The 20,495-nt window shown below is 37.1% G+C and overlaps 1 long non-coding RNA gene across 1 annotated transcript; it reads left to right on the forward strand.

The window, feature by feature from the left end:
- The first annotated feature begins 10,277 nt into the window (after window positions 1-10,277).
- LOC113238742 lies at window positions 10,278-19,902 on the forward strand. Its single transcript, XR_003311124.1, has 3 exons — window positions 10,278-10,312; window positions 18,833-18,884; window positions 19,777-19,902. It is a non-coding gene; the product is annotated as an uncharacterized LOC113238742 (long non-coding RNA).
- Window positions 19,903-20,495: the final 593 nt, after the last annotated feature.

The following is a 20,495-nucleotide window of genomic DNA, read 5'->3' on the forward strand; positions in this document are numbered from 1 at the left end:
GTAAATAAATAGTCGCAGTTGAATTGCATATCTGGCTTCGTGATATTTTCATTTTAAGTCTAATTAACCAATGGTTAGGGAGAAATTACATAAAGTTCAAGAAAAAAGGAGTCAAAATGTCCCACCTGTCACTTTGGAATGGCCCTATAGCGTCTGCCACGGTAAGCTAGAAGACGTCGGTTCGAATCCGGCCGAATCGTAGGAATTTGTTCTGAGTGTTCAATGTTTGTATTAACAATTATAACATACTAGTGGAATAATTTCACAAAATATAACTGAATATATATTCAGTAAAATTTTAAATCATCGCAGTGACGGGTGGGACACACTTTCAAATCTTAATATTTACATTCCTATTTACGTGCACAATGATCAACCAAGCCAAAATAATGACCCTTAGCATAATTGTTACTTTTACAAAAGCAAATGCCAATAGATTGCATATTTATTGGTTAAAATAAAAATATACATATGTTTCTTTGTGGCGGGTGGGACTTTAAATTAGTATTTATTGAAACTTTAATAACTCCTCACCTTATATACTTCCATGCAATCACTTATCACTGTTTTAAAATTCGTAAATTGTATTTTCTTCGTCAGTAATAATTTTTTTAGAAAGATGCACAAATAACCGCGAGAATTGTTGTTAACATTATAAGAAAAAATGCTTCACTATAGACAACAGCACTATGCACTGCGTTAATGAAGACAAAAGCATACAATAATTGTACAATATCCGAATTTACTCATTTATTTCTAATGATTTGATTTATTGGGCGTATTCTAGTCATACTATTAAAACCAAATTATGTAATTTATTTTCTGAACCGTGGTGTCATTTTGCTGGAATGACTCTGTTGTTTTTTAAACCCCGAGGCAAAAAGAGGGGAGTAATCAGCAATATCTTGAAATGTTTCACATTTGATAGAAGAAATCTTTAGAGTGAAATTTACCACTTGAATTGTTGATAGAATGATCATAAGAATTTAATGTTTGAGTCAGTACAATGGCTAATGTGTTAAAAAATCATTTAATGTTGGGGATATATAAAAGTATATAGGCTATATGGTTTTAAAGTTAGGGATTCACACAGCCACTCAAACGCAACCCTGATTGGAAAGCTATATTGCATGACAACTTACATCAAAACTTACAGTATTCCAAACTGCCATTAACCCTTGGACACTACAAACAGCTCTGTCATTCTTTATACCTGAAGACTCGTGCAACGTAACTTTATGAATATTCAAAAACTACTAATGATTTTACTTGAAATAAAAAGCAAAAGTATTCCATGATATTGGAGTGTTTTATTTGATGAGAAATTCAAAGCGATTCACCACCTTGTAACATCACAATTAATCGCCAAAAATACACACTATGGAAAATGTATCAATGTAAATAAATCATTTTCGAAAACATTAGGCAATTTAATGAATACATAATACTTTTTAAATATTGAATAAATACCTAATAATCCTACATAAATAGTTTTGTCTTTCATAAAAGATAACAGCACTAAATTACTTGGAAGAAACTGGCCAGTTTTCCATTCTGCCAATCTTCGTTGGTCATAATTAACTGCCTTCGTGGCCGAACGGTTACCATGCCGGACTGCCACGCAGAGGTCCCAGGTTCGATTCACGGGCTGGGGGAAATGTTTGTATGGCCTACATTTATTTCTCTCGTGAGTTTGGGTGTAATTTGTGGTTGTCTATGTGTGTGTCCATGGCACCCGCGACACAGGGTTTCCCTAGTGCGGGGCTATGTTGAGTGTGTGTGTGTGTGCGTTAATTGTCTACCAACAATTTTCAAAATGTTTCACTCTATACCACAAACAAGATGTCACAAGTATTGTATGTCAAAATAAAGAGCATATTATCCCCTTTCTTTTGTTCATGTAAACCGTTACTCATTATAATGTTAACTTTCGTTATAATGTTGTGTTTGTCGTTCATACGGGTTCTGAGCCTTCGGCCATATTGTGTTGTGCGTATGAATTCATACACAATCTGAGTCTAAAGGATAAGGAAATAATAACATCTCATATATTGCTCTGGTCCCAAAGTAAATAGCTAAAGCTTTTGAGTTATGGAAATCGGAAACGACTGTACCACAAACACCCAGATCCGAGACAATACAGAAAAGTAGTTTTCTACACTAACCCGGCCGGGGATCGAACCCGGGGCCTCAGAGATGGCGACAAGATGAAAACCGGTGTACAAGTCACTCAACCACGGAGGTTGTCAATCAATCAAATCATCTTTTAAAAATGGAAGAGAAATAATTCCTTTATTTTCATCGTTTTCTTAAATCATTTTCATAGGTCCGATGACTTCAAAACAGCTTCAAAATCACAAAGCATAGTAAGTAAATACTAAGCTATGCTTTGTTAGCAAATGCTAAACTATGTTATTAACACTTAACTTTAAATATATTGATGGATATTTTAAAGAAAATATGTAGATACTTACCAAGCAAAACTATAGTGACATTTCTTAGCAATTTTATGGAATATTTGGACCTCACAGCCAATTTAACCTCCTCTTTCGCTTCCTCCATGTTTTTTAATTAAACTGGATTCACATTTCTTCATAAAATTATCATGATTTTCACTTGAAATCGGAGAATTAATTTTTTTCGCTCACAATTATTGTTCTCATATGATGTGACAGCCAAGTGACAGTTGTATAGTGTTGTAGTCTCTAAGGTTATAGTAATCGAATTTGAAATCGGTTTTTAAAAAGATTAATAAAATTCGCATCTTTTTCTTCGTAACAAAGTTATGAAAAAAAAACCGACCTCAGAAATTTGTGGAATTACATCTATTTGCCAAGTTTTATTGAAATTGGTTAACGGAAAGTGGCCAAAATCCGATAAACCCGATTCATTAATTCTATTCTAAAGAAAATCACAAATTATTATATTATTTTTAAATTTTTTTTTTCTTGTTTTGTTGTGCACATATGCCCGTTCTTTTAGTTATAGTGTCCTGTATTTAGGTGTGCAGGAAGAAATTTCTATTAGAAATAAGCAGAACCTTTTATTGTTGATTTCTCTTGTATTCTTTGTGACTTGTTTTATTTTTCCTGGACAATAAACTAATAAAATTAATAAATAAATGAAAATCTCTAAATAGCTCTTCGAGGACGAATATTTTCTTTACATTTGAATGAACCACTACCGAGGTATTGAAACGGATTTCAAACAAAAAAAGAATCACCGAAATCTGTTCACAAATTATAATGTCGGAGTAATCCCAGAAACATAGACAAAAAACTAATTGAGAATCTCCTCTTTTTTGAAGACGGCTAAAAATATAATTGATAAGTCAAAGTATTATACCTTTCTGCATTGACTTACAATTATATGGACGTCGGGTCCGCGCTAAAAAGTGTCCGCACTTGTAAGGCGCTAAAATCGTATACAGAGCGCGACACTCCGCTTTAGTCTTCATTTGTTCTACGGACAGCGCGATACTGCGATGACATAACAATTTAAATTTCGAATAGGTTGACTTGGGACATTTTTTTCGTGGTTTTTGTATTAGACCCGTCGTCCATTTATTTGTAAGTCAATGCCTTTCTGTGTCTTTTTTTGTTATCTTTCTTTTCAGTGTGACTGAATTGGTACAGATATGTGACAATGAGATAGGTACATTTCTAAAAGATTATTAATAAACAAGCACTTATTCAACGTAAGATTTTAATAAACAAAACTATAATAATTGATCTAAAACATTTTCCTTTATCGAATATTTAATGTTTCTTAAAAACTACTGAACATACTTTTTCGTAGTACAGGTACCGTATTGGTTTCTTACACTAACACTTAACCCACAGGACGATATTCTGGTATGTTACTTGAAGCTGTGATGACCTTTAGGGGAAGCCTATAAATGGCTTGATTTCAAAATTAGCCAAATCCGCTGTTTACTTTTTTTCAGTATCGGACAAAAAGTGGTTTTTGAACATGACAGCCCCTGTTCAAAGTACGGGTCGTATTCCGGAACTCTACTCAATGCTCAAGTCAGGACTTGAGTATGATTTCAAGCACTGGAAATACGACCCTACTGACAAGGACTTGAGTATGATAATCCAACAAAAAAAGAATCATGAAAATCGGTTCACAAATACAAGAATTATCGCGTAACATACATACAAAAAAAACATACAGTGAATTGAGAACCTCCTCCTTTTCAAATCCGACTTCAAAAGTCGGTTAAAAATTGTATAATTATAATTTTATTATAATTTTACGCGTTCTGCATTAATTACTGGTTTACTAAACTGACAGACATGGTAATCACTTAACTTTGTTTTATTTACTGTAGGTAAACTGACTTAAAATTATGTCGCAGTCTCGAGTATTTAGTATTTTTATTGGTATTTTGCCGTTTTTCGGTTTAACCATCATATTTGCAACAAATATACCCTCACACAATTCCTGATTACTAATTACGCAGTCTTCGGTTATATTTGTATTCATATAATGCACAAGTTCACTGCGTGCAGGGACTGTCAAATAAGAATTACCTACTCCTAGATAGACAAGAAAAGTCAATATTTAAAGATTTTCCAGATTGCGTATTCAGTTGCATAACGTTATTTTCGTAATTTAAAATTGCTCCAAACTTCTTTGGAAAATCTTGTCCTGAGATACCATCTGTTGTATATTGTGAGTTTTTGAAAATATAAAATTTATGTTCAAATTCATAATTCTTATAATTTAACTTTAAGTAAACAAAGCCATCTGATAGAACGTGTCCACCTTATACCTTTGACACTAATGCTCGTATTCCAGAACTTTACTCAATGCTCAAGTCAGGATTTGAGCAGACTTGAGTATGATTTCAAGCACTGGAAATACGACCCTAATGGCAAAGACTTGAGTATGATTTTCAGTGCTCACTGCAATACTCATGTCCTGACTTGAGTATTGAGTAGAGTTCTAGAATGCGACCCTAAGTCTCTTTTTATGGAATGGAATTCGTAAACTTAGTGCGCGCTCATATTTGATTGCCGATATAGATGCACCTGTGTCTATTAGCCAATTATATTTAGTATTGTTTGTGTTTAATGTGACATGATTTAAATCGTTACACGTGTAGATTGAATCAGACACGAAAAAAATGATTGAACGATTCCGTTCTAGGCAATGTTTGCAAATTCTTTTCTGTTGCCATCACGTTCACGTTGCTATGAGCGTGAAGACCATAGCCACGGAAAGTATTGGTTCTACCGCGAAATGAATTACAGTTACCTCGTGGTTTGTTACCACGACCTCTTGCATTACATGTTTTATTGGTTTGATTAGGTTGAGGTTAGCTCACGGGAGAAATAAATGTAGGCCATGCAAATATTTCTCCCGGCCCGGGAATCGAACCCGGGACCTTTGCGTGGCAGTCCAGCATGGTGACCGTTCGGCCACGTAGGCAGTTAAATAATATAAAATAATATATTATTACACTGTCCTACGAGTACCTAACTCGTATAAATACCACAGAAGAAAAAAGAACCGCTGTCGCCTAAACGTTCACAAAGAAATGATAAACTCTATGAAATCTTAATAATGATTGATCTTAGTTTCTAATTTACAAAGATGCGAGAATATAATTCAAACTTTACAAACAAACATATGAAAAATTATTGTGTTTATAGTGTGCATAGTTAGTGAGCGTGCAATGGAATTACATGATTTAATTCTGCCTTCCCCTTTCCATCACAGGGGGACTAGACGTAGGCTTGGATTTCATCCGTATGTTGTGGATATTCCAAAGGTTCGCACAAATCGTTACGTTTTGACATTTATATGGCTATGGAGAGGAATTCCCTGCTCGCAGACTTGTTCTCTGAACGTTATAAATAGGGCCTTTTCAAGGCTCCATCGTCGACCTCATCGTCACTTTCCATCAGATGAGATGGAGGTCAAATGTGCACTTACATTTGTAAAAAAAAACGTCAATTAACTTTAAAAAAAATGGTTACTTCTCGAAGGCATGCAAATTTAGATAAAAATGTTTAAAGTTTACACTGTCTTTGATTTAAAGTTTATATAGTTTTGTGATTGTGAGTGTAACCTCGCCAACTAACTACTTTCGCAGTTTGGCGACAAGCGAGACGACGTCTTCTTCGCTTTTATTACAAGGATGTAAACTTTTCCCAACTCCCTAAAAATAATAGTAAACTATGGGTTTTGATATATACCAAAGTTAATTGAGATACTGCCCATATTAGGTCATCGCCCGTGTAAGTCAAAACCGGCTACCTCGTCTCCAAGTTTAAGGAAAAAACAACTAAATCACTTGCAACATTTTAGTAACTGACCGTATCTAACTAATACATGCGGTCTTCTCCGTGTTAATTTTCTAGTGTATTAAAATTTGCAATTTAAATTTAATTGCTGGCATAGATAAAAGCACGTGATTTTTCAGTGAATTTAAATAAGACTGATAAGAAAATTGGTTTTGCAAATCGTTTACAATGTACCCGGATGTGGTGATCTTTTTGTGTCTCTGTACGTATTTGTTATATTATAAGTTCTTTTTTTGTTGATTAATTCTTTTTTAACCGACTTCAAAAAAGGAGGAGGCTCTCAATTCGACTGTATGTTCTTTTTTTTTGTATGATGTTACGCGATAACTCCGGTACTTGGGAACCGATTTTCATGATTCTTTTTTTGTTGGAAAGGGGGTACTTCCGTAGTGGTCCCATTTCATTTTGAAGAAAATCATCCACCTCGAAGGGTGGCTGTTCACGCATGAAGATTCATTAATAATGTCAATAACTATAGACCAATCTCCATACTTTCCGCGCTGTCAAAGGTTTTGGAGAGAATAATGAATAAGCAGCTCTCGATTTACTTGGAGAAATTCAATATAATTTCCAATAACCAATTTGGATTTACTTCTGGCCTGTCCACAGAGGATGCACTTAGCTTAACAAATCATATAGCTCATAGTCTTGACAATAAAACTAAATGCATTGGTATATTTCTCGATCTCTCCAAAGCCTTTGATACCGTGTTAATTCCCATTTTGTTGCGCAAACTCGAGGCTGTTGGAGTGAGAGGGATCACTCTAAAATTGTTTGACAGTTATTTGAGTCGACGTACGCAAATAGTTAAGATAGGTGAGCATGCCAGCGAAGAATTATCCTTAACATATGGGGTACCACAAGAAAGTATACTGGGGCCCACATTATTCAAAATTTATATTAACGAGTTGTGTCAGCTACCCTTACCTCATTGCAAAACTGTTTCGTACGCCGACGACACAGCACTGGTTGTTACTGGGTCTGACTGGTATGTGACCAAATTACATGCCGAACAAGCAGTCCGAACGGTTATGGATTGGTTAAACATGAACCTATTAACAGTCAATGTTGAGAAAACCAAATATATTCCCTTTTCGTTGTCAAACGCCTCCGAACCACCACAGGACTTTACCGTTGCGGCCCACTCTTGTGCTTTGACAGGTCCGACATGTCAATGCGTGAATCTTTGTAGAACTAACTGCATCAAATATTTGGGTATCCTTATCGATGAGAATATGAATTGGCGTAGTCATATTGAAAATATTTGCTCGCGCGTCAGAAAGGTCATATTTGTAATGAAAAAGCTTAGGTATACTGCTGATCGTAATACTCTAATCATGGTGTACGAGGCTCTTTGCAAGTCTGTGATATCCTATTGCATACCAGTCTGGGGCGGTGCCCATAAAACCTCATTAATCAAACTAGAAAGAGCACAAAGAGCTGTTTTGAAGGTTATGCTTTGTAAACCTTTTAGATACCCCACTGCCCAGCTGTATCAGGATTGTAGAGTGCTCTCTGTGAGACAGCTCTTTGTGCTCCACACTATCCTACGCCGCCATCCTTCTGTCTTGTGCAATGACTTAAAAAACAGCTCCAGAAGAAGAAAACCAGTATGTCCAGTATTACGTTATAATACAGTTTTTGCTAGCCGACAGTACAGATACATAAGCTCTTATTTGTATAATAGGATCAATACACAGATTCAAATAGTACATCTTAGTAAATATAGGGCAAAAAAGGTACTGCACTCATGGCTGCTGGCCAGGGACTACGAATTGACGGAGAATCTGGTCCACCGTGGAAATTAATTGCTGGCTCAAAATCAAATAGGTAGTTTCTTCAGTATTGAATATTTTAAACTTTTAATTTGCATCATTTATGTTGTTTTTGTTCATATATCTCATTCAAATGTTTACTGACACTCCTATAAATATCACATCACACACACACACACAGAAACACACACACACTCACAAACACATTCACAGTCTCTCTCATACACTATACACAAACAAACATACATCCAAAAAATTAACGGTGCGTACTCTTACCGTTTGAGTCTTTAAAGTTATATTCTTTTTAGTGATTAAAATACTATTTGTTAATACCGTTGTTTAGTGTAAGGTTAACGCATGTTGGAAGACTGACTCTCATATCACAGGTTACCCTATCTTGAGAGTCAGGGATCTCATATCAAATGTTATATATAGCCTTACCTTATAATCGTTTTGTGTTATCTTTAACTTCTTGAATAAAGAAATTATTATTATTATTATTATTATTATTTTTATAAATAGCTCCTAACTTTAATTTGGGACCAATTACTTTAATAGTTGATTTTGCTATTTCTCCACTTCAAGGCGTTTTCCTCTCAATATACTTTGAGTAGTGAGAACCGATTTTTATTATCTCCAGTGTCAAGTGCTGTATAGTGGCGAACTAGGGGATATTTCAATAAAACTTAGCAAATAGACGTAATTCATACATAGGGCGCACTATAAGTTTCCGGAACTGGCCACTTACATAAACAATATTTAAAAAGTAATTACAACATTTGAAAATGGAATTCTTTGGTTGTAGCATATAGTTTGTTTCATCTGACTATCACTTGTTTTTACATAGTGGCGTTATTTTAGAAATTGGTTGTCTACATCACCATGGATTTAACTTATGAAAATTGTCGTCAACTTTAAGTACAATTTAACAGCTCAGCGGAGCTTCGCTCGGCTTCAAACTGCTTTTGCCGATGAAGCACCATACAAGACGACTATTTATAACTGGTTTGCAGAAATCAAACGCGGTCGTGTGAATTTGAGTGGCGAATTTCGTGATGGTCGCCCGTCCACTGCTGTGAACAACAAAAACATCGATGTTGTGCGCGCGTGCAAGAGCCTCTAAGCGGATGATTGCTTCTTTTTTTAATAAAACTGGACACGTGGCTACTGTTGGTTTGGAGAATCGTTGTGCCGTGAATAGTGATTGGTACACGTTCATTTGTTTGCCGGAAGTTATTGACAAACTCCGTAAAAATAACCGTAAACGTCGTATCATCTTGCACCACTATAATACGAGTTCTCACACAGCCAGACAGACAAGTTAATTTTTGAAGGTGAACAACGTTGATCTTTTGAGGCATCCCGCGTACAGCCCCGACCTGGCACCTTGTGACTTTTATTTATTTCCAAAAATTAAGAACCAGTTACGCGGTCAACGATTTTCATCACCTGAAGAGGCTGTCGAAGAGTATGAAAAATATGTTTCAGAGATTGTCACGGAGGAGTGGCATTAATGTTTTCAAAATTGGTTCATTCGTATGAAAAAGTGCATTACGTTAACGGAGACTATTTTGAGAACAATAAATTCATTTCTGACCATTTATAGTATTTTTTCTTATTCTTTCCGGAAAGTTATAGTGCGCACCACGTATACTCATTGTTTACACCTATATAATATATGTAATGCTACATCACAAATGCAAAGATCTGCAACAAGCAAATAGAAAAAATCGTAAGGTCTACTGGTTGGTCCCGTAGCTCAGTTGGAAGAGCGTCAGCCATGTTGAAGGTGCTGGTTCGAATCCAACCGGATCGAAGGAATTTTTCGTCTTCTTCGCTTTTATTACAAGGATGTAAACTTTTCTCAACTCCCTAAAAATAATAGTAAACTATGGGTTTTAATATATACCAAAGTTAATTGAGATACTGCCCATATTAGGTCATAGCCCGTGTAAGTCAAAACCGGCTACCTCGTCTCCAAGCTTAAGGAAAAAACAACTAAATCACTTGCAACATTTTAGTAACTGACCGTATCTAACTACATGCGGTCTTCTCCGTGTTAATTTTCTAGTGTATTAAAATTTGCAATTTGAATTTAATTGCTGGCATCTGGCATAGATAAAAGCACGTGATTTTTCAGTGAATTTAAATAAGACTGATAAGAAAATTGGTTTTGCAAATCGTTTACAATGTACCCGGATGTGGTGATCTTTTTGTGTCTCTGTACGTATTTATTATAAGTTCTTTTTTTGTTGATTAATTCTTTTTTAACCAACTTCAAAAAAGGAGGAGGTTCTCAATTCGACTGTATGTTCTTTTTTTTTTCTTTTTTTTTGTATGATGTTACGCGATAACTCCGGTACTTGGGAACCGATTTTCATGATTCTTTTTTTGTTGGAAAGGGAGTACTTCCATAGTGGTCCCATTTCATTTTGAAGAAAATCATCCACCTCGAAGGGTGGCTGTTCACGCATGAAGATAATTTTTATAAATAGCGTCTAACTTTAATTTAGGAGCAATTACTTTAATAGTTAATTTTGCTATTTCTCCACTTCAAGGCGTTTTTCTCTCAATACACTTTGAGTAGTGAGAGCCGATTTTTATTATCTCCAGTGTCAAGTCCTGTATAGTGGCGAACTAGGGATTATTTCAATAAAACTTAGCAAATAGACGTAATTCCACGTACTTTTCAGGTCGGTTTTTTTAGTACTCTGTATATGGGTCAAGTGGACACCTAAGATAAATTCAACTCTATATCTTTTCCGACAAGGACGTTTGAAGGTTCCAAGTGTCAAACATAATATGCTCTTGACTGTACAACTTGTATAAAATTAAATACAACCTGCATATATTGTCATGAATGTATGCTTTTGATTAACTTAAGAAGGCGTTGTAAATATAAAGTCGATCACGTTTTTTGTTTTTTCTTAGAAGTCTTTGCTACTGGGTTTTGTAAAACAAATAGTTTCCTTAAAAAGATGTAAGTAATAATTAGAGGAATTTTCCTTAATACACATGTATATTTAATATTTTTTGAAAAATCAACCTTGTGTCAATACAATAAAGATGCAATTTCACTGAAGTTAAAAAACAATTGCCACGACACTCAAGGGACACTCGTGAGCTATTCCACTAAGTTCAACTAAAGTTCAGTCAGTCGAACTACTCGTAATACCCTGGGTAAGAGATAATGGGGCCATTACCTTTTACCCCGTTTGAAGGTACCAAGCGTCAAATTTATTGTGCTCTTGACTGTACAAATTCGATAAAATTAAATACAACCTGCATATATTTAACAAAGATCAATCTTAAATTAATCTTACGAAGATATGTTTTTGATTAACTTGTCGATCACGTTTTTTGTTTTTTCTTAGAAGTCATTGCCATTGGGTTTTGTAAAACAAATAGTTTCCTTATAAGGATGTAAGTAATAATTAGAGGAGCGTGCCTTAATACACACGTATATTTAATATTTTTTGAAAAATCAACCTTGTTTCAATAAAATAACGTTGCAATTTCACTGAAGTTAAAAAACAATTGCCACGGCACTCAAGGGGCACTCGTGAGCCGTGAGCACCTATCTGGAGCCCGTATTCTGTATCTCAGTAATTTTCAGGTAAGTTTTTTGTAGGGTCACCTGTCGAACAATGGAACACTCGTACACAATGAAACACCGCGATAATTTGAAAATGCGACGTTACCAAATAGCGCAGAATAGCGTGGAAGGATGCACTCGCGGAACCCCCCTCTTAACCTAGAGAGGGGTTCAGCGAGTCCGTCACAAAGAACCAGACATTTTTTCAGATTCTCTTTTGATTTATCGGCGAAAAAGTAAGTATTTTTTGCAATTTTCGTCGTTTTCTTACTAAATTATACTTGGAAATCCCGTATTGCTAAATATTGCTTAGTATTGTACGTGTTTCACAGATTTACGGGGACTAGTTCATAAATGAAAATATTTAAATTTAGAGTGTTTTTTTGAGTTTTTTATGACGTAACCTAGGTAGTCTACAAAGAAACAGTGGCATGGACACATTGACTTACAATGGACACAATGTTTCATTGTGTACTATCTCTTGTGATTAAGAGTAATTGTTCGAAAAGATTACGTAGGTTAAAGCATTTTTATATTTTGAAAATAGGTTTTATTATATATTTATTCCCATAATTACAAAAATAACGAAATAATTACACTGTTTCACTGTTGAATATAAGGTGTTTTATTGTGTACATCCTGTGGACACAATGAAAAATTTCCCATTTAAAAAAATAAACCTTGTTAAAAATTATCTATAAACTGTGTAAGAAATCTGTTTAAGACATTCGATGCTCAATTAAATTGGCTATCTGTGCAAAAAAAAATTACCCTTGACTTTAAAAATAACAGAACTATGAATGTTTGAAATTTTGGTGTTTCATTTTTTAATTATTTAATTACTCGAATAGATCGTCGTGAAATATTAAAGAATTAGGAATTAGGGGGTTGATGTTGCTCGCTTTCGTAGGTTTACCCTCGAGACCCTACAAGTGACCCCTGGGTGGTGCTAAAGAGCAAAAACTACCGGTAGTAGGATTCGGCCGTGCCCGGTTACCACCCTTCCGACGCAGTCGAGTCGCCAAATGGTTTATCCGTGTTCCGGCTCGTGTTCGGGAGTTGCCATTTGGAGATCGGGTCTGAACAGCTGCATTGCGTCCAACGACGAGTAGTAGCTACTTGTACTGCCACACTGAGCACTCGGTGCTGGAGACTAGCGGGATCCGAAGCACGGTGCACCGCTGGCCGACCGTGGGAAGTTGGAGGCCCAAGTAGCGGGAAAGCCACCCGTGAAAGGCTGCCCCGCCACCCAACGAAAAATCCCGGTATGCTCCACCTTGCCGGGTGGCGAGCAGATGGGAGGACAAGGTGACCATCTCCGGGGGGGTTCGGGCGTCCCCGCGGTCTCCAAACCGATTGTACCCTCGTGTGGCAGTGTGAGTTTGCTGCTTGGTTGGAGGACGCAATGCTTCGTTCAACTGCCTTCCTCCTGCCTATTCGCTTCTCTTAAAAAACTATGAGTCACGAAAAAGGAATACTTTTTTCACAGCGGTTGCACGTCCTCCCATTAAAAGTGCACCTCACCAACATCAGAGGAATGCACTCAAATATCGAAGCGGTCCACCACCACCTGGAAACCGATAACCCGCAGCTGCTGTTCCTCACCGAGACGCAGATCAGATGTTCGACTGACACGGCGTACCTCAGCTACCCAGGGTATACTCTGGAGCACAGGTTTCTACCTCGTGCCGGAGTCTATGTGTACGTTCGTGATGACATCTGTATCAAGCGTCTCAAGAATCTTGAGGCACCGAGTTTTTCTGTTTTGTGGCTTATGGTTGACACAGGAGTTACCCAAATAGTATACTGCTAAGTCTACCGCTCGCACAGTGGAGATCAGGAGACAACCAAGCTGTTTCAACATCTGAGCGAGACCTCTGATGATTAAGCATCATCAGAGGTCTCGCTCAGGTAACCAGGGGCGCAACAAGTAATTCTGGGGGACTTTAATGCACACCATCAAGAATGGTTGTTCCCATACCAGATGACCGATCATGCTGGGAAAGAGACGCGAAAACTTGCCTTATCGCTAAGCCCTTCCCAGCTTGTCAGTGACGTCACAAAGATCTCAGATGTTGAGTCTCACGGCTAATTGCTTGGACCTACTGCTAACAACTGATCCAGACCGATACTCGGTGGTTGTGGATGCACCATTGGGTATCTCTGACCACTGTCTGGTGAAAGCTGTATCCGTATACTCCTCACCCAATCAGGGCCCCAGTGGTGCAATACAGGTTAGCAGATTTGGACGATATGCGCCATTTTTTTGCTACATATCCCTGACAGGCTTGCTTTACTTCGTCGCGGTGAATGTTCACTGATCCCACGGCGCCGACTCAACCGGCGAGAGGGAAACCCGGGGGGGTTTTAGTGGGGTAGGCCCTCCAGGCTAAAGGGAGAGTCCCCACTTAACCTCTGAGTCTCCCTGGGCTCAGGGGTATCTATAAAGAATTCCCCCCGTCAAAAAAAAAGGCTTGCTTTACTTCAGAAGATTCGTCGAGCTGTGCTGATTGTGTAGTTGAGGTCTTGCGATTGGGCATGGAGTATTATGTACCATACTTCGATGTACCTAATGGGCCCCAAGCTCGTCCATGGTTTAACGGTGACTGTAGTCGTGCTGAAGCACAAAAACAGTCTGCGTACCAAGCTTGGGCAGATGCTCGACTACGCAAAGCTCCGAATACTCGGAATCTGAAGAAAGACGTACTCAGAACTCTGCGAAGTCTAGACGTGCATAAAGCTAGCGGGCCAGATGGAATTCCAGCAATAGTCCTGCATAACTGTGCGCCTGAGTTGTCTCCTATTCTCACACGCCTGTATCGCCTCTCGCTTGAGACTGGTGTAGTTCTCAGGGCGTGGAAGCTTGCAAATATGCAACCAGTGTTATCTGAACATCGGGCGATAGATGCCGGAGCTCCTCAGGGTTTTGTACTCTCCGCAACCCTTTTTCTGCTGCATATAAATGATATGTTGATTCCAGGTACCTTTGGGTATGCTGATGACAGCACAGTTGTGGACAGGTACTTAACCAATGCAAGGGTCAGTGGAGAGGAAATCCAGTCTTGTCGAGAGTCCATGGTTAGTCGTTTGAATTTGACGCTTAAGGCAGTCTCCGATTGGGGCGATGACGGTCTTGTCAAATTTAATGCTACCAAAACACAGGCGTGCCTTTTCTCCACTAAACGGAGTCCCTTTCACCTGAATCCGACCTTTCGTGATATATCCATACCTATAGCCTACCGTCTTCACCTACTTGGAATGGACCTGTCGTCCAATCTGAACTTCGGCAGATACTTTGAATCCATAGCCAAAAATGCAGCCTAGAAGCTTGGCATCCTTTCCAAGGTGAGGCGATACTTCACATCGGGATTGTTGCTTCAGCTGTACCAAGCACAAGTCCGGTCGTGTGTGGAGTACTGCTGCCACTTATGGGATGGCTCTACTAAATACAACTAGCCACCTTCGATTCAATAGACAAGCAAGCTAAGAGGCTTATAGGTGACTCGGAACTAGTAGAGGCGAAGCTGCAGATCCTCGAGCACCGCCGAAAGTTGCCAGCTTATCGGTGTTCTACAGGATATATCACAGAGAGTGTGCGATGGAATTGCATAATTTGATTCCGCCTTCTCCTTTCCATCATCGGGAGACTAAACGTGGGCGGGGGTGCCACCCCTATGTTGTGGATACTCCCCGGATTCACACGAAGCGTTTCGCTTCCACGTTTATATGGCGAGCGGCTAGGGAGTGGAATTCCCTGCCTGCAGACTTGTTCCCCGAACGCTATAACTTGGACCTTTTCAAGGCGAGAGTGAAATGGCTTTATTAAGGTGTGCATGCTACATCCTCGACCTCATCGTCACTTTCCATCAGGTGAAATGGAGGTCAAATGCGCACTTATTTTTTTATAAAAAAAAGATTCGGGCTACCACACTCGAATATTAAATAATACTTCATGATAATATTCTATAAATATTTAAATAAAAAGAAATTGTCACCAAAATTGAGTACAAAAAACTCACCTGAAAATTACCCATCTCTGTATAGTCATCGGTACGCTTGCTTTTGTATCTATCTTTTGTAGCACGGATTTACAGTACACGGGAGCAAGAATCTTTCAATTTTAGTGTCTCTTCTAGGTAGGTTAGACACAAAAAACGTTGGTAATCAAATAAGCGGTGAGGCGGTGAGCCAAAAACTTTGAGAACCTATGAATTAGTTCAACAGATTTAACTTAGTGGAACGACGAGTGTGCGTTCTTATATTCTACAAACCAGTGGTCCCCAAACTTTTTTCTGGTTGACCTCTTGTAATGGAAGGAAGGCAACTAAAACGCCACAGGCTCTTCGGCGCAAATCCTATGAGGAGAGACTACGCGTACTAGGCCTCACTACCCTGGAATAAAGACCTCATCGAGACATAAAATTCCGATGTGCATGATCATCAAGCATCTTTAAAAGAAAAGAAAACTTGGAACCAGCACGTGGCCACCATCTCGAACTAGTTCGTGTACCTTCCAAAACACCTGCTGCACACATTTTCAGCAACAGAGTTGTATAATTGGAACATGCTACCGGAAGATGTTGTTTTTGATGTCTCTGTTAATGCCTTTAAAAACAAGCTGGCAACGAAAGAGTGAATTAGTGCTAAATAAGTGAACTAGAACAAATGCAGTACCAATTAATATGTTTCAATTTATTCTAATTTTCATTATTAGTTAATATTAAATTTAACTTAATAAACATTACAATTTGTTAAAATAACATAATTTGCAAAACATAATGTAGCGTAAATTGAAATGTTTATTTGTAAAATTAAAAATAAGGTATTTGATTAATAACTTTTGTAGTTATAGTGAAAAAATAGGGTGATTGCATTAATATTAGACCTAACTGGTTGATGACATACCACCTCAGTCAACCGCGACTATGGGACCCGTAAATGGCCCGAAAGGATGGTTTGTTTGAAAAATCAAATATACGCGATTTAAATCCGAAACAATAATTTCATTTCCTATAAAACAAACATATAAATTTCAACACACAACAACGTGATGTAGACATGGTACCAGCAAAAGCTTCTCTTCTATACGTAATCAAATAAATAATACACCCCCGTGCCTTTCTAATGTTGAACATAGGCACAACATACAAATTATTAACCCGTTTAATTATCTCGCATCTATCAATACATACTTTTCACAGCTTCGTCTAGCCGCTATTATTGTTGATACAAAGATATAACAAACACAAAGACAATTTCTTTGGTCTGACTGGAACCAGCGTCTGTTGACTCACCGTGGCTACCGCTCTTCAACTTCAAATGTGAGAATTATCACAAAGATCGAACACTAAGGAAAATTCCTTCGATGCGGCTGTATTCAAACTAGCGCACTATGGGAAATTTAGGTCAGTTACGGATCAAAAATCTGTAACTTTTTTGTTTTTCCTTTCAATTCCAATTTCAATTTTTAACCGACTTCAAAAAAGGAGGAGGTTCTCAATTCGACTGTATGTTCTTTTCTTTTTCTTTTTTTTTGTATATATGTTACGCGATAACTCCGGTATTTGTGAACCGATTTTCATGATTCTTTTTTTGTTGGAAAGGGGGTACTTCCATAGTGGTCCCATTTCATTTTGAAGAAAATCATCTACCTCGAAGAGTGGTTGTTCACGCATGAAGATTCATTTTTATAAATAGCGCCTAATTTAATTTAGGAGCAATTACTTTAATGGTTGATTTTGCTATTTCTCCAATTCAAGGCGTTTTTCTCACAATATACTTTGAGTAGTGTCGTAGTGAGAACCTATTTTTATTATCTCCAGGGTCAAGTCCTGTATAGTGGCGAACTAGGGGATATTTCAATAAAACTTAGCAAATAAACGTAATTCCACGTACTTTTGAGGTCGGTTTTTTAGTACTCTGTACTGAGATTATTTATTATACATAGTGGGACTTACGACGCTTTTAAGCGCATATACATTTTTATTTAACTACCTGTAACTGAGAGACAAAAAAATGTGCAAAATCATAAGTCTCTCTCTGGTAAATACTACCCAATATATTTTTTTTTTTAATGGAAATGCCATGTTACGGTAATTTTTTATTCATAAAATAAATTAAATGTAATTATAAGTTTTACTTAAAATTATATGAAATAAAAATACGAGACAAGAAAAACATGAAAGCATATTTGTTATTATTTCGGATATCTGTTTTAGACTCCAGTCTCTCTCTTCAATCGTGGCCTAATAATACTGAAATATAATAAATATCTTTTTCAGAATCAGTGATGAGTTGGTCCACTTTATATAATATAATAATAGACGTAGCGTCTCCTCGTCAAGCTCCTGTCTATTTTGAACATAAGGTTTTCGGTTACTGGTTAGAAATCGATCAGAAGTACAAAGTAACGTGTAAAATACATCTTCATTTGTTCTGTTCTTCATCAGATCTAGAGCACTTTCTTACGTGTTGTTTTGTAGTCTTTATTACGAGGTTCTTGAGCGTCTTCTGAAAGTTGTCCGATATTGAGATGAATTTATACCTTGATAAATTTTGAATAAAGAATTTGATAAAGATAGGATAAGATATATATATAGGATAAGATATATTTTTAATTATGATTTATTTTCTTTACATTACACAACAAATTTGAAAAATATCAACTATTTTTAACATTTACATAAGATGTGCTTTATAGAAATATATAATAACACATAGCTTATCTAACAAAATCAATACGAAATACGACGTCGAAAGTTCCAAAATTATACGGCACAACTAGATGAGTATGGGAGAGGATTAGATGTATTTTTATTAAATCAACATTCCTATCTAACATAAAAAACATTCAATATAATAAAGTACGACATCTAAACTATGAAATAAAATTAAATGTGTATTTCAATTAAGACATTGGTCAAAACCATTTTTGATACGCCGTTGTTCTACTATTTCCCATAGTGCAGCGCCTTCAGAATACCATGCTGACGCTCTCACAACTGGAGTTACTTGTATTGATATTTAAAAAAAAAATATTTTTACTGAATATAAGATGAATTGGAAGATGGGAACTAGGTATCTGTTTATGTTAAAGCAATTTAAAAAATCTTTGAAAAAAAAAAAAACAAATTTATCTTTGTTTTCAGTCTCCACACCAATCTTGACAGCTACGCTAGAACAATCACGAAGTTTGTGCAGGTCGGTAATTTTTTTTTGTTGTGTATAGTAGGTAACTACACCCGGTCACAGCGTTGGTCATAAATTAACAACCTGTATATTAAAAGATAGAAAATTTAGTCGAGTACCTACCGAGTCCTGAAACATCGTCATCACGAAATCGGCAACGGTTTCCCTTTAATCAGCAAGAATCAGATGAAGCCATCTTTTTTAAATTTGAAATCGGATTTTACGCAGTCACTCCGCGAGTTGATATTTAAAAGTGATATAAAGCCCATTTGCCTGATTAGTTGTCAGGGATGGATGGCCCTTATGTAGTCTCTATTTCTGGTCAGACAACACTCCGTTTGAAACCACTAAATTTTAATGTTATTATTATAAAATACAAAGGCACACTTGTACCAGAGGAAGAGGCCGAGAGTCTTGACAATGTTGCCATATACAAAATTACATTAATGTTGCTGCTGCCAACAGATTCCAAACCCTTAGAAGTTGTTTTTACAAACTTACTAGAGTCCTTTTCATAAAAGAAATCCCCCAGACGCAGCGCTGTAGTCGTGCGAAGGAATGTCGTAATACTGATTGCGAATGTCGTAAAATTTTTGCAGGTATTCAACGAGTATTAGAAACTACCAAAACTATGGTAGAAAACAATTTTACGACCATTTTACGATCGTCAAATTAAATAGATGGCCATCTGACAAATTAGTTCTAGTACTAGGCGGCCCGTCGTCCTTACCCTGGTAGAATTGTCCCGGAAATGATAAGTCAGTATCTGGCAACCCTAGCCACACAGGTTACGGCTGGTGGGCCGTCCTCGTCGCACCGATCCGTCTGCCTCTGTGGTTTTGCAACTTCAGAGACGTGCACGCGAATTAAATGTCACAAGTTTAATATTTTTTTCTGTTCCCAGAAATAACCAATGGCAGTGCAGCAATGGCGACTGTGTGACCTTGGACGCAAAATGCAACGGCACTCTGGACTGTGCCGATGGAAGTGACGAGACTGAGACGTTTGCAAGCTGTCATGGGAAAACTAAGTAGATACAATGGCGTTTTCCTATTTTTTTAAATTTAAATTTATGAATGTATATTTTCTCTCTAGTGGGTGAAATTCTATAAACTGGACCTAATTTGCCACCTTTTTTTTTTTTTAATTTATTTATCTTGTCAATTACATTTTTTTTACAAATAAGATAATGTTCTCCCAAACTTCATTAAAGTTTATCGGGAGAGTTTGGTTGCTACGCTTACATTACAATCACATAACATTTCATTCTGTTACTCAATTACAGCTCTCTAAATTACTACAATGTATCTAACAAATATTTCTTTAATTCATTTTTTATGTAACTTTTATTACCTTGCAAACATTTTAAGTGTGAAGGAAGATCATTAAATAATGTTGGAAATAGAGCTTAGAGCGTGAAACACACAGAGAGCGGATGCGTGTGTGGGTCGGGACCGCGGCGGGTCTAATTTTGTGTATTTATAGTAGCAGTGAGCTCCTTTTGAAATGTTCGTCCAGGGAAGTACTGCCACCTGACCTATTTCTGCCGCCAAGCAGTAATGTTAGCATTACTGTGTTCCGGTTTTGAAGGGTAAGGGTGCTGGTAAAATTACAGGCACACAA

This window comes from Hyposmocoma kahamanoa, unplaced genomic scaffold, assembly GCF_003589595.1.
Source record: "Hyposmocoma kahamanoa isolate Upper Pololo Valley unplaced genomic scaffold, ASM358959v1 107, whole genome shotgun sequence".
In the NCBI taxonomy this organism is placed as follows: Eukaryota; Metazoa; Arthropoda; class Insecta; order Lepidoptera; family Cosmopterigidae; genus Hyposmocoma; species Hyposmocoma kahamanoa.